Source organism: Diceros bicornis, chromosome 2 (assembly GCF_020826845.1).
Source record: "Diceros bicornis minor isolate mBicDic1 chromosome 2, mDicBic1.mat.cur, whole genome shotgun sequence".
NCBI classification, from domain to species: Eukaryota; Metazoa; Chordata; class Mammalia; order Perissodactyla; family Rhinocerotidae; genus Diceros; species Diceros bicornis.
This window is the reverse complement of record NC_080741.1, coordinates 3,508,866-3,524,805: the sequence shown is the minus strand read 5'-3', so window position 1 is coordinate 3,524,805 and position 15,940 is coordinate 3,508,866. Positions and strand designations below refer to the sequence as shown.

At 37.7% G+C, this 15,940-nt stretch overlaps 1 pseudogene; it reads right to left on the bottom strand.

Annotated features, from left to right (window-relative positions):
• Positions 1–875: 875 nt before the first annotated feature.
• On the bottom strand, positions 876–9,196 carry LOC131411385 (polypeptide N-acetylgalactosaminyltransferase 1-like; annotated as a pseudogene).
• Positions 9,197–15,940: the final 6,744 nt, after the last annotated feature.

Here is a 15,940-nt window from a genome sequence, read left to right as displayed (position 1 = left end):
AAGCCATTTTTCTTCAGCTCAATATCAGCACTCAAAGGAGAAAAAAGCATCCACGCATATCACAAATGAAAACAAAATGAATGTCACTGGAATCATTTATTTTTCCTGACTGAGGCTTATAAAATTGATACAGAAATTTGATCCTATAACAAATTATACTTTCATAGTTCAAATTTAATTTCCTTTAAACTCTTTTAATATATATATTTTTTAAGTCGTGAAAATGTTTTTGTCATGATACTGAATCTTTTTGATTCAGTACTCATTTAAATATTATGGTCAAGTAATTAAGTTTTAAAACATCCAAGCAAAAGTCATGTGTTTTAATTTCTTTATTGTCTATGGAAAAGACCTTAATACCTCTCATACCGTGACAGCTAAAATTTCCAAGCTTTTCGTTATCTTTTCCAGCTGTTATCCATACATTGACGTGTTTCCACATTTCATATCTCTCCCAAAGAGAAATAGTGACATGGAACTTGAGAACTGGTTCCAGTTCTTTTTCTTCATTTACTATGAAGAAAATACTAATGATACACTCAGCAAAAATAACTGATGTGCAAGCAAACCATGAACGGCGCAGCTCAACAGAGAGTGAATTTTGTGGACTGTCCCACCGTCTGAATATTCCTCACAGCGATTCCTGATGAAAGACTCTTTCAATCTTGTGAGCGTGAGTGTGCAGCCTCAGTGGCATGTAGGTTCACGTCCTTGGACAGGAAGGCTAGCTCACAGCTGCAGAAAAGCTCAAGGAGTTGTTTTAATTCCTGAAAACCTTACATCCTACAGAGCAGGAGAGCACTTTTCCTTTTTTTTATTTTGCTAGTTAAGAATGTGGCAAAAATGTATGCCAACATAGTCCAGTCAATCATCGTTTATTTATGTTGTAAGTTTGGTCTCAGAACATTTCTGGAAGAGAGACATTTCACAGGAGCCACTGCTGGGCAGCCTTCCATTGCCATGTCTACCCTGGGCACCTGGCCATCCTCTTTCGGGGCTGTATGCAGGCACTGATTACCGTTCACAGGCCACAGGGTTAGTTTCACTGGCCACACTCCCAATGTTGGTTGCCTTTTATGTGGTGGCATTTGAGCATTGTGATCAAGCCGTTAAGTTTGGAAACTTCCAAGCAAAAGTCATCTGTTCTAATTGCTTTATTGGCAGTATAAGGGAAGACCTGATTACATCCCATGCCATGACAGCTAAAATTTCCAAGCTCTTCGTTCTCTTTCCTAGCTGTGTTTTGCAGACATTGACGTGTTTCCACATTTCGTATCTCGCCCAAAGAGAAACAGTGATATGGAACTTGAGAATCAGGGTAAATATTCTCTAGGTACCAGGACAATGGTTTGTATTGTAGTTTGTGCCTTAGACCAAATCTCATTGATCTATTTCCGTAATCCACCTTTGTAACACCTGGGGAAATTAGATAGAATAAATTCTTGACTTCATCTCTCCAAACTCTGCAATCATCTGTTATTTTTATTGATAATCTGCCTTGAGCCTCCTGGAAACATATAAAGTACAGATTTCCAAAACACATATCCAACACGTAAGCAAGTAATTTCCAAAGTATGTCAACAGTGCTTAATCCTAAAGGAAATTTCTAGGTTTTCTTCTCCTCAGATACCCATTCCAACATTGTATTAGTTTGCTAAGATTGCCATAACCAAGTATCACAAATCGAGTGGCTTAAACAACAGGAATTTATTGTCTCACAGTTCTGGAGGCTTGAAGTCTGAAATTAAGATGTTCCAGGTCATGCTCCCTTTGAAGGGGCAGGGGAAGTATATATTCCAGGCTTCTCTCCTAGCCTCTGGTAGTTCCTTGGCTTGTGGCAGCACAACTCCATCATCACATGGTGTTCTCCCTATGTCCGCGTCTCTGTTCAAATTTTCTCCTATTTGTGAGAACATCAATCATATTGGATCAAGGCCTAGCCTAACATCCTCATTTTCACTTGACTGTCTCTATAAGGACCCTATCTCCAAAGAAGGCCAGATTCTGAGGTTCTGGGGGCTAGAAATCCCACATATCTTTTATGGGGGACACAAGTCAACCCATAGCAAGCATGATATATTCCAAGCTCTTAAAAGTAATCTCTGTCCATTGAAAAAAGGCCTCCTGCCATTGATGATGTTCTGACAGGAAGAGTTGATCAACTTTCCTTCAGTCTACTTCTCTGTGGGGAACAGGCGTCAGCAAGAATTGAGCTTCCAGTTGAATACACCATAGGTCCCATCACAGCCTGCCATGTACTCAAAAGTGTCCTGATGAATCACCTCAACGATGAGACATACCCTGTTCTCCTGTCATCTTTGATCCAGGCTAAGGGAGGCTTCAGCCACCCCACTGTACACTCACAGTGTACCTACGCAAAACCCCAAATAAAAACCCTCGCTTGTATCTTTTCTGGGAATTCAGGGTTACAGCCTTAGCTGCCCATTCTCCTTGCTCAGCACTTTGCAGTAAAATTCCTACTCTCTTCCACTACAGCCGGTGTCAGAAATTGGCTTCCTCCAGGATGGGTGAGCAAAGTCACCTCAGGTCCCACATCAAGTCAAGGAAGATCTGCAGATTTATACACATATGTGTATATACACATGAAGAGGCATGGAAAACTTTACATACATACATACATATCCTCACTGAAATTGACCGCAATTCACTTGCACCGGAAACCAGCTTCGTAGGTTTCTCCAGGTTCCGACGCGCGGGTTGGCGGACGCTCCCGCGCGCCCCCGGCGAGGCCGCCTCCCCCCCCGCGGGGCCCGGGGGGCGCCGCCCGAGCCCCTCCCCGCCGCCCCCGGGCCCGCGGCCCGTCCCGCGCGGGGCTCCTGGACGCGCTCCCGGGGGCGCGCGGGCGCGGGAGGCCGCCGGGCCCGCGCTCTGCGCCCGGCCTGGCGCCCCCCGGGCCGCGTTGGGCGCGGCTCCCGTCCGTCCGCCTGTGCGTCGGCAGCACTCGCGCTCCGTGCTGTCGGCGTGACGCGTCTGCAGCCTCTGCGTCCACCCGGCGGGGACTTGCTCGCCGCGGAGTGGCCGCGTCTGCTTCCGCTGAGGCGCCCCGTGTGCGCGGAGCCCCCGCAGCCGGGCGCCCGCGCCGCGGTCTCCAGACCCGGTCCTGCGCCGCGTCTGCAGGAGGGGGTGACGGGGGCTCTTTCCTGCTGGCTGTCACAAGGGCCGGTGTGCAGGGCAGGGTCGGGAGTCTAGGAGGTTACATTCCGTCGCCTGTGGGGCCATTTCTCATCCACCTTCTTCCGTTCATGTGACTATTTGGCCGTTAAATCTGCCGGAAAATTGTGAAATATTTCCACAGAGACTAAAGGGAAGCATTTAACCAAATTGCTGGTGTCCTAGTAATTTTACGAATGTCTGTGTATTTGGATATATATGTGTGTGAAGGCGTAATATTTTGGATATACACAGAAGTAAATATCCATTAGAATGTTTCCCTAAGATTAAAATATGGTTTATACTTGTAGGATGAATCTTGAAGATTAAGTGTAATCAGTTCAATCAAGTTAAAAAGTTGAAAATGTAGCAAGAAATGCATGTGTGTGTATGTCTGTGTGTGTCTGTGTGTGTGTGTGGAGGGTAAATCTACAAGCCAGTTGACCCAAGAGCAACCAAGATATCCAACTTGTTCTGTTGAGACCAGACATTATGCCAAATCTCCTTTTTTCAGAAGGCAATTATAAATGACAATTTCAACAGTACACTAACCACATACATGTTTTTAAATGTAGAAAGAAATTATGTGCAAAGAGCCATTTTTCTCCCATCTGTTTGAAAGTAATAGACATATTACTAAATAACTTATAGTCAAAAAAATTCACTATAGAAATTAGAGAATACTTTGAATTGAATGATAGGGAAAACGCATACCTATTAAAACTTGTGCGATGCAGCTAAAGCTCGTCTTAGAAGGGATTTTATAACATACATTATAATTTCTAATGTGCACATTAGAAAAGAAGCCAGATCAATTATCGGTTGGCTAATGGTCCATCTGATAAAGTCTGCAGCTTGTGTTTCCCAGAATCCCCTCTCCTTTCACAGTCTAGCCATCAGAATACCTTCCAGCCCCCATCACACCGCACTACCGTGCCTGTGCACCGGGGCTCCTACATAGCCCTCTTAGAAGACCGGCCTTTAGCTTCCTGCTGCGTCCTACACTGGACCCCTAGTCACAGTCTAATCTCGGTGCAGGATTTCCTGCTACCCTTTATAAACTGACCGCTACTTTCATTTCGCCTCCATTTTTGCTGTGCAGACTTCTGTCAGTAGCTGTAGCATTTTGATTATTTGTGTAGGGAATATGAATCTCATTGAGGGAGTTATTTTTTTTTAAGTCTCTTCTTTTTCCTTTTCCCTGGGAGCTGGAGGAATAGTTTGGCTGGGCAGCACAGGGTTTGGGGTAGGAGAGAGCCTATGAGAGCACAAAGGCGGTAAATGGACTCTATGTCTGGCTCACCCGGATTACAGATTGCCCATGCCCTTCAAAAGTGAATTTGTTTCCTTCTTTCTTTATCTTCTCTCTCTTGCTTTTGTTTTTTTTTTTAATTTTTTGTTTATTGCAGTAACATTGGTTTATAACATTGTATAAATTTCAGGTGTACATCATTATACTTCTATTTCTGCATAGATTACATCATGTTCTCATGTTCACCACCCAAATACTAATTACAACCCATCACCACACACGTGTGCCTAATTATCCTTTTTGCCCTCCTCCCTCCCCCCATTCCCCTGTGGTAACCACCAATCCAATCTCTGTCTCTATGTGTTTGTTTGTTGTTGTTGTTATCTACTACTTAATGAAGGAAATCATACAGTATTTGACCTTCTCCCTCTGACTTATTTCACTTAGCATAATACCCTCAATGTCCACCCTTGTTGTCACAAATGGCTGGATTTCATCGTTTCTTATGGCTGAGTAATATTCCATTGTGTATATATACCACATCTTCTTTATCTTTTCTCTCTTTTGAAAAACTTAGTAATACAACAAACACCATGAATTCTCTATTATATTCACTTCCACTGAATGTTACCAATAACATTTTATCTATCTGTTTCTCCTATCCTGTCTCTGTTTCTCTCGAGAAACAATTAAAATCCTGGTTGGAGGGTATCTAATTCTCTTTCTTTTATTAAAAATATTTTTAGGTGTAGGTACAAGGGCCTAAACACTATGCTTAGTTTTGCTTATTTTGGGGGCAAGATATGGACTTACACTTTATGTAGTCTTCTGCAACATAACTTTCACTCAATCATATTTTTAGTAGCCATAGATGCTGCATGGAATGTAAGCTTATTCATTTTCACTCATGTGTAAAGTGTCCCGTTATGATAATATGCCACAATGTATTTAACCGTTCTTTTGTTTATGGGGATTTGTTTTTTTTCCCCTAGGTTTTTGTTTTGTGTTTTTTCTTTGTTATTTTGCTGTTACAAAGTATGCTGCTATAAATTGCTTTTCTAGGCCTCCAGGTGCACATATATAAGCATTTTTCTAAGATATATATGTAGGAGTAGAATTTTGAATTAGAAAATTTAATGCTACATTATTTTCTAAATAGCAGTACCAATGTACATTCTCAAGGCAATGTATGAGCATTCCCATTGATCTGCATCTTTTCTGATAATTGGATTTGTTAAACTTCACTTTTGCCAATCAAGTTTGTGTAACATAGTATCTTATTGTGGTTTTAATTGCATTCCTCTAAGTGCTAATGAGTTTGGTTATCTTCCTGTACTTACTGCTCTTAAGTATTTCTCTTTCATGAAGTGCCTATTCAAGTCTTCTGCTTGTTTTTCCACTGCTTATTTTTTTCTGATGAATTTGTGCAACACACACACACATATCTCTGCACACAAACGCATGTATATATAGCATTCTGAATCTTTGTCACCTTCTCTCAGTGTGTTGTTTTTCTTCTTTTCCTTCTAAAGAAGTTTTTTTTTTTTTATTTGAGGAAGATTAGTGCTGAACTAACGTCTCTTGCCGGTCCTCCTCTTTTTTGCTGAGGAAGATTGGCCCTGGGCTAACATCCGTGCCCATCTTCCTCTACATTACACGGGACGCTGCCACAGCACGGCTTGACAAGCAGTGCCTCAGTCTGTGCCCCGGATACAACCTGGGAACCTCGGGCCGCCGAAGTGGAGCGTGTGAGCTTAATCGCTATGCCACAGGGCCGGCCCCTAAAGAAGATTTTTGATGACTAGAAGTTGTTAATAATGAAGGAGTAAAATTGATCAATTATTTTTACGGCTAGCATTTTGCATCTCCATTTAAATAATAATTTCCTATCTAAGATCAGAAATATATTTTCTTCTAAATGTTTTTAAATTTTGCTACTCACAAGTTAAATTTTCAACTCGAAATTGATTTCAGTATGGTATGAGGAAGGGATCCAGTCTCATTTGTGAGAAATAACAACCTCTGCTTGTACTGCACTTATATATGTAGATCTGTTTCTGGTTTCATAGTCCAATCAGTTGATCAGTTTGACTAGCCCTGAATCAGTAGTGCTCAGCTTTAAGTGTTTTAGCTTTATAGTAAATCTTAATATCTTGTAAGACAGGGTTCTCCAGCCTACTCTTCTTTTTCAGAAGCATCGTAACTATTCATGGCACTTTATTGTTCCGCATAGTTCAGAATCAGCTTGTCAAGCCTAATTAAAAAAAATTGTTTGCATTTTTATTGGAATTTTTTGATGATACATAGATACATTTGGATAGAATTGATGTAGTTATTAAGATAGTGAGACTTCCTACCCATGAAAACAATTATTTTTAGGTCTTCTATAATATCTTTCAATACAATTTCATGATTCCCATCATGTGTTTATCTAGCACTCCGTTTTTTATGTGTGGATGTGCTTTAGATCTTTTTGGTTATAAATGATGTTTTTCATTTCAGCTGTATTTCTAGCTGTTACTAGTGAATAGATATATATTAATATTTGTATGCTAATTTTATAGCACAGGACATTGCTAAACTCACTTATTTTTAGATAAGTTTTATGAGATTCCTTTGAATTTTTTGTGAGACAATATCTCTAACAACGACATTTTTCTCCTTCCTTTCTAAACCTATAACTTTATTTTCCTTGCTTTCTTGCACTGGCTAGAACTTAAAATTGAGTGTTGCATAACGTGAGCCTTCTTTTTCTGTTCTATTTTTTAAAGAATAATTCTAAGTCTTCATAAGCAAGAGAGTTACTGTAGGTTTTTGGTAGATTACTTTTATTTAATTAAGGATTTTCCCTTCTAGTTTTCATTCGATAAAGTTTTGAATTTATTAATGCCTTTTCCTATATTGATGGAGTTTTGTTAATGGGGTGAATTGCATTCCTGGATAAACCTACTTCAGCCTTGATATAGTGCTCCCGTGATGGCAAGTGAGACTGGACTATATTTTTCCTTCCTTGTCTTTATCTGATGGTGACATCAAGATTATACTGCATCAAAGGATGAATTAGCAAGCGTCCTCTCTTTTACAGTTTTCTGGAAATGTTTGTATAAGATAGTGGGCATCGATTTCTTGAGAATTTGGTTGAACTCATCTGTAAAAACTCCAAGGCATGATTTTACTTTTCTTGTAGTTGTTGTAGGTCTGTGAGGAAAAAAGGTTGTTGCTTCAATTTCTTTAATATTTCTTAAACTCTTTAGGCTTTCAACTTCATCTGGAGGTAGTTTTTGTCAGTTATGTTTTTCTAAGAATATGTCCATTTTCTTTAAGTTTTCATATTTATTTGCATAAGTTTGATCCTAGGACTCTTGGATTGTCTCCATTTTCCAACATATCTCTAGTTTAATTCTTTTCGTTTATTGGAACTTTCACCTGTAACTTTGATCCTTGTCTTCAAAAGTTAATCTGTTTTACAAGGTTTATCACAGAAGGAGTCTTGGTTTTGTTCATCTTCTCTACTGTGTCTTTCTTTTCTGTAATTAACTTCCTCTCTTATCTTCATTATGTTCTATCTTCTACTTTCTTGGAGTCGTTTTGTTACTGTTTTCCTAACAAATTAAGTTAAATATTTGATTCATAATTCTTATCCTTTCTTCTGTAGTTTCAATAGAATTAGTTAAACTATAAATTTTCCCCAAACTACCACTTCTACAATAATCTGGATATTTGGATAAATAATGTAGTCATTATTGTTTAATCATCATAGTCTTTAAACTTGCACATTGATTCGTTCTTTAGCCCGTGATTTATCTAGTATGTACTTTTCATTTTTATTTTCAATTTACAGAATCTCAAAATATCTCTCCTCAAGATACTTACTACTTAAAGAGGGAAAATAGTGAGTTTACAGTGGAGACACCTGGCAGACACCACAGTGACCAAGTGGTCAGAGCAACATCATAAGTACTAAGACATATGACACTGTATGTTCCCTGACACAATGCACAGAGGAGGAGACAGCAACATCCCTTCTGTGGTACTCTTGTCCAAATTAATAACCTCCATCTAATATTAAGGAATCACCGTCCAACCAAAATCGATGGAGAGACAACAACATAATTCACCAGTACCCTTCAAAAGGGTCAAAGTCGTGAAAGACAAAAATGAAAAAGAAAAGACTGAGGAAATGTTAAAGATTGGTGCAGACTAAGGAGACATGACAAGTGAAGACCGTGTGGAACCTTGATTGACTCCCAGAGGGAGAGAGTCGTTAGTAGGGAAAAATTAAATTTGAAGAGGGTCTGTAGATTAGTTGTATGAATGATAATTTTCATTTTCCTCACTGTACTCTGGTGGTTATGTCAGATGCTAACATTAGGAGAAGGCGGGTGAAGCATATTTGGGAACTTTCCTACTATTTTTGAAACACTTTTGAAGTCTAAAATGACTTTGGACTAAAAAGTTAAAAATATGGGTTTGACTCTCATCCTTCTTCTTAACAAGGAAGCAGAGGATCCTCTCATCACTGGTTGTCGGTGTTGCGCTGCTTCTCACAGAAATACCAATTGTGCTAACTTTCATAATTTTTTGAAGGCCGGTGGCTATGCTTCTTTTGTGCTGCACGAGAGTCAAGAAAGTCTTGGTGAGATGAGACGTCGGGAGCCAAGAATCCAAACTCCTTGCTTCAACACAAAACCGTCTCCTGCAAACAGTTTCTTTCTCATGGGATGCAGCTACCAAGTTAGCCAGTTCATCCCATGGCCCATGGCGCTTCTTCATCGCAGGCTCCGAGAGCCTCTTTTCCTTCCTTTAAAGACTTTCCTCTCATGATCTCTGTTATGCTTTCACAAGACGGGGGGCTATGCTTCCTCTTCTGCACAAATATTATCAGTGCACTAGGAAGTGATTCACTCCCACAGAATGGAGGCAGGAAAGGGCGGTAAGGATACTGTCCATTGAGGCAGGAGTTGACTTCTCCAGGGCTTAGTCCTTTCTCTGCCAAGTACCTCTACACTTGCCGAGTAGATATTTCAGGTCAAGCATTCAATAAAGAACCCCACAACAGTCCTATAAGGCAATATGCTTATCCATTATTATTTCATAGTGAAATGGAGCTTAGAGAAGTGAAATAATATCATGGATCCTAGATCCAGAAACTGGGAGCAAGAATTGACACTTAGGTGTGTCAGAGGCTTTTCCTTCAGAGAAGCCAGAGTGCTTATATTCTGCTATTAAAGTTAAATTTTGGTCAGATTGTCTTTGCAGAATATATGTGCTTTAAACTACTTTTTAAAAGATGTAACAAACTGCACAATTTATACAGTTTCTGAAATAATATTTTATACAGTTATTTTTAATCGTTTAAATTGTGATATAAGTTTTCATTGGTTCCTTAATACTATGGAGGATTTTCCTTTATTAGTTCAAAGTGAATGTGTTTACTGCAAATTTGTTTATATTGTGCTGTTTGTGTCATTTTCTAAGTGAGCTAGTGATTGCATATAAAAGCACTTCACCTACTGTATGGCAAAATAATCCACAAATGGTAGCTGTTAATGTTACCTTTGGTTCTGATCCTCTGGCTTCTGCTCCCACTGATTCAAAGAAAATATTGTTTAGATGTGAACATTGTAACTGTCAAAGTGAAAGGCATTTTGTTAACCTTACTCTACACTGGTTTGCCATTCGCTGGTTATGTGAGTTTGTGTATTTATCTGTTTCGTCAGCAGGTAAAGTGGACATAATTATGCCTTTATCACAGGATTAAGTCAACAGTAAATGAGTTAAATAAGGTGTTGGGTGTGACATCATTTTGTAAAGTATATAGAACCACACCAGTGTAGGCAATTACTCTGAGTTTTGTGGTATTAAATGTATAACAAAAGCTTCTTGAAAACAGTTCCTCTCTAGATTTCTATGCAAATCACTGCACATTTTATGTTTCTTTAAATTTCATGACAGCATCCTTTGTGTTTATGATTTCCTTCCCATGCCAACTTCAGAAGAAGTTCAGACACAGTTTGCCTTCACTTGGGCAGGACTCTGATACACGTTTATCGTCCTCCACCCCAGGGCTGTCTGAGCCCTCGCAAATACGGTCACCACTCTGTTAGGCACAATTTTGAACTGATGAGTATTAAGAGGAAGACCATTCATTATATTAGTAATATCAGGATAATTTCTCTCTGAGGAGAACACCAAGGACTATACTGATGCACACGATTAGCTGAGGATGGTCAATCAAGGAGCTAAAATACGGGAACCAGCCTAATCAAGAAATGTTCTAACACTAACTTGATCCAAGATCTCGAGATACATTCCACAGATGTATGGAACAAAACACTGTCTCTGCCAGATGAGCAATAAGAAAGAAGCATGGTCTCTGTAGGCCATTTGGATATTGACAGATGTATAAACCAACATAGGCACCTGCTGACTCCTGTACATTGAAATAGCTCAGAATTGGACCAAGGACCAGAACAAAAAAGGCGTGCACAGAGGAATCTGGAGGAGTTCCCCAACCCAGACACTTGCAGATGAAGTCAGGCACTGCCACTCAGTGGGATTTGGGATTAGGAATCTAAAATCTACTTGATGCAGCAGCAAAGTATTGCATTTTGAAAGAGCATTGCTGGTCTATCATTGGGCCCTGGTGCAAACAGCTTCCATTACAGGAGTCCACTAGGCAATCCTAGGAGCTGAGAGACCTTTTGGGTCATGTGTGATGTCAGAGAGACATCCTAATAAACGTGGGACAGCACAGCAGAGCGCTGTGGTTATGTGGAAATGACACACACAGGACAGGTCTGCAGACGCACATGGACGGGACTCAGTCATCTTGCTCTTCGTTTTGCATTTGTCCCATTTGCTGTTTTTCCTGAAATTTTTGGATTAATTCAGTATTTTATGATCTAGTTGTTTTCTCCACTGTTGAGTTATGAGGTACACCTTTTGGTTTTATTATTTTTAGTGGTTGCTTTAGAGTTTACAATGTACATCTTTATGTTAGCACATCTGACTTCAAATGTTCGACTTCACATGAGCAGTGAGACATTTCCCACGGCAGACTGCCTTTTCTCCCACCCCGTCTTTTTGTTTTTTGTTGCCATACACTTCAGTTCTATTTGTGTCATGAACCCAACATTATGTTAATGATATTTTTGCTTTAAATAGTTGATTATCTTTTCAAACATTTTTTAAAGGAGAAAAAACATCGATATTGACCCAAATGATTCTCTTTCTTCAATCTTTTCTATAGATCAGTGTTATCCTTTTGTATTCCTTTTCTTCGGCCTGAAGAACTGCTTTTATCATTTTCTGTGGTGCAAGTTTGCTGGCAATGAATTCTTTCAGCTTTTCTTTCCTGAATAAGGTTTTTTTTGCCTGCATTGAAGAAAATATTTTCACTTTGAATAAGATTATAGCTTGATTTTTTTCATCAGAACTATAAAAATGTTGATCTGTTGTTATCTTACAGATGTTATGAGAAGATGTGGTCATTCTTATCCGTGTCCTTTGTATGTAATGTTCCTTTTTATCTCTGGTTGGCTTGAAGACTTTCTTTTTATCCCTGTTTACGAGCAATTTGACTATGATGTGGTTTATATTTTTATTATTCTGGTGAGATTTATTTAGCTTCTTGTATCTGAGTTTATAGTTTTCTTTAGATTTTGACAATTCTTGACCCTTTTACCTTCAAATAATTTATCTGTACCCCCCACCCCCAATAATTTATCTACTGTCCCTTTCTGGAACTCCGATTACACATTTTAGCTTGCTTGATATTTTCCCAGAGTTCACTGAGACCTCACTTTTCCATTTTCTCCCCCTCTGTGTACTCTATTTTGAATACTTTCTGTTGCTATTCAAGTTCACCAATCTTTATGCTAAGTTTGGAATCTGGCTTGGGAAATACTCCAACTTGGTTCTGCTTCATCGTCTTGGCTATTCCATGTTGTTTGCGTTTCAAAAAAAAATTAGAATCTGCTTGCCAATTTTCCCCAAAAAACACTTTTGAGATTTTGAATCAGAGGATTAATTTTGGGAGAATTGGTAAGTTAAAAGTAGTGCATTTTCCAACCCTGAACATGGAGTATCTCTCAATTGATTTGTCTTTTCTAATTTCTCTCTAGAAAGTTTTGTAGTTTTCAGTGTCATGGTCTTACAAACATTTTGTTAGATTTAATTATGAGAATTTGATGTTTTTGTTGCTATTGTAAATGATCTTGATTTTTAAAAAAATTTATTTTCCCTTTTTTGTTATATAGAAATATATTTGATATTTTAATATTGACCTTGTCTATTAAGACTTTGCTAAATTTACTTATTAACTGTGACTTTGTAAATTCATTAGGAATGTCTTCTTATAGGATCATGTCATCTTCCAAGAAAGGCAGTTCTATTTCTTTCCTTTCCATGTGTATGACTGTGATTTCTTTATTGTACCTTACAGTGTCGACTGAGACCTCCTGGACTCTGTTGAGTTGAGGTGGTGAGAGTGGGTATTGATTGTTTCCTGATTTTAGGAATAAAGAATTTTATATTTTACTATTAAATGTGATATGTCCTTAGGTCTGGGTTTTCATAGATACCCTGGAAGTAGTTGAAGAAGTTCTCTTCTATTGCTCGTTTGGTGAGGAGTTTATTATTATCATTATCATTATCATTATTATTATTATTATATTCATCACCAGATGTTGAATTACTTCAAATGCTTTTTCTGTAACCATTGACATTAGCATACTTTTCTCCATTAATACATTTTCCAACGTTACACCAACATGCATAACTAAAGTGAATCTCACTTGTGATATATATATGTGTGTGTATATATATATATATATATAAAATATTGGGTTTTATTTGCTAATATTGTATTTAGAATTGTAGTGTGCACTTTCATGAGAAAATTCCTCTGTTAATTTCTTTTCTTTTACTGTCGTTGTCAGATTGTGGGTTCAGGATCTGCTGGTCTCATAAAATGATTTGTGAAGTACTCCATCTATAGTTTTTTCTTCTCCAGAAAATTATGTAAGACTGGTATTCTCTCTTCTTTCAAAGTTTTGAAGAGTTCAAGAGTGAACCCATCTTGCCTGTGATTTTCATTATTGGAAGTTTTTAAAATTGCAGATTATACTGCATCCAGCTTGTTTGAAATGTATTCTTGGATGACATTATTAAGTTGTTTTTCAAGGAATTTATCCATTTCATCCAAGATTTCAAATTTATTGACATTATGTGGATTATAATATTTTATCTTTCTAAATGCCAGTAGAGTCTGTAGTGATGCCGTCTTTCTTGTTTCTATTATTTTTTTGTTGATGAGCTACTCAGGGATTTATCAATTTATTGGCCTTTCCAAAGATGTTACAGTCTTTTCTTGATCTTCTTTATTTCCTGTTTATTTTCCTTTAATTAATGTTCTTTCCTTTATTAATCCTTTCCTTCTACACACTTTAAGCTTGATTTGCTGTGTGTAATTTCTTGAGATGGATAATTGGATCATTGATTTTCATCTTGAGTGATACAATCAAATGCACACTTTAAAAATATTATATATCATGCATTTAGATATGCAGAAAAGACTGAACAACTTTCCAACTTTTTAAAGATTGAGAACAATGTGGATGAATGATGAATTCTTTCATGATAATATTCTGTTTATTTCCTTGCCAAGTGATTTCTAGATCTCACGATGAGTGTAAGAGTGATTTAATAATTACAAGAATATAATGTGGTTAATATCTTTCAGTTTTGTGGACAAAATATAATTTTAGCACAGTGTAAGGTCACAATACTACTAGCCTTCCTCAGAGATAGAAGGATCGTCAGTCTTTAGTCAAGGCCTAACCATATGACATGCAAATAAAGGGGATGGGCTTGACAAGGACTTGTACAATAATTTAAATGAGACAAAGCAGTGGAAATTGCATGTTTAATTGGCAATTTGCAAAAGAATTCCTTGGTACTATATTTTGCAGATAAAACGACCATATTGTGCTCAGAGTAGCAACCAATTGTTATTTAAAGTCAGCATGACTTGTTTGCTGAAACTTGCTGAGGAAATGAGCATTCTCATATGCCTTACTGCTCAAATACTTTTACATGGTATTTGCTCTGAAAACAGTCCTGTCATCTACTCTGAGGAAGATGTTGAACTGATGTGAACACAATAAAAGCTGCACTTTTTTTATTTAGATATTTTGTTACCTAAAAAAGCCAATTAGATACACATAACACTTGGACAAATCTCAAAGGGATTATGCTGAGTATAGGAAGCCAATCTAATTTAACTGTGTGTCGAAAAATTCCAACACTAGTTAATGGCATAAATTATATTCTGCAACCAACAGTGTAAAATTTACAATGTCTGACATTTGGTGAAAAATGAACAGGCAGCTGAAGAAGCAGAAAGGTATGACTCAAATCAGAAGAAAAATTATGCATTAGACCCATTGGATATCATGACAGATGATATAATTAGCAGACAAGGACTTTAAAACAGCTATTATAAATTTGCTCTATATTGAGAAGTTAGAGGAAAATCTGAGCATGATGAAAGAAGAAATGGAAAATACATATTTTTAAAAATTCTGAGGTTGAAAAAAACAACATCTGCAACTAAAAAGGTATGGATGGGATTAGATACCGTGGAAGAAAAGATCCATAAACTTCAAAATATGAAAATGGCAAATATCCAAAATGAAGAAGCAAGACAAAAAATAATAGGAAAAATGAAGAAAGTATTAGTGACTTCGTGAGTATCAAACTGTTTATATATGTGTAATTGAATTCCCAAAAGTCAAAGTGAAAACAATGGTCATAAAAAATACTTAAAGAAAAAAATGACAAATTTTTCTCCAAATTTAGTGAAAACTAAACACCCACAGATCCAAGAAACTCCTAGAACCTAAATTTGAAGAAATATAAAGAAAATCACACCAAACTACACCGAAATTAGGTCGAGAAAACCAATGATGAGTAAATCCTAAAAACACGCAGAGACAAAGGCACACAGCAGAGGTATAAAGAAGAGTGACCACAGACTGGTCATCTGAAAACATACAAGGAAGAGATGACGCAGTGACGTTGTTGGAGAACTGAGTGGACACACGCAAACCGTCAACCTACACATCTTTACACAGGAAAACAGTTATTTTAAAAATGAAGGCAAAAATGGCAAAATAAGGACATTTTCCAAATAAAAAGGAGAGAGAAGTGTTGTCAACAAATCTGCACTATAAAAATTGTTGGTGATAATTCTTCAGGAAGAAGAAACATGACGGCACATGGAAATTTGGATCTACATGAAGGACTGAAGACTCTTGGCGATGGGAAATATGTGGACAAATTTTTAAAAAATTTCTTCATATTTATAATCTAATCAAAAGATGATTGTCTGTATAAAGCAAAATGGGATTTAGAGCATATGTAGAAGTAAGATATATGGCATTTCTAGCACAACGTATGATGGGAGAAAATGAAAGCTGGCTGCTGTATGGTTCTTGCACAATATGTGAAGCG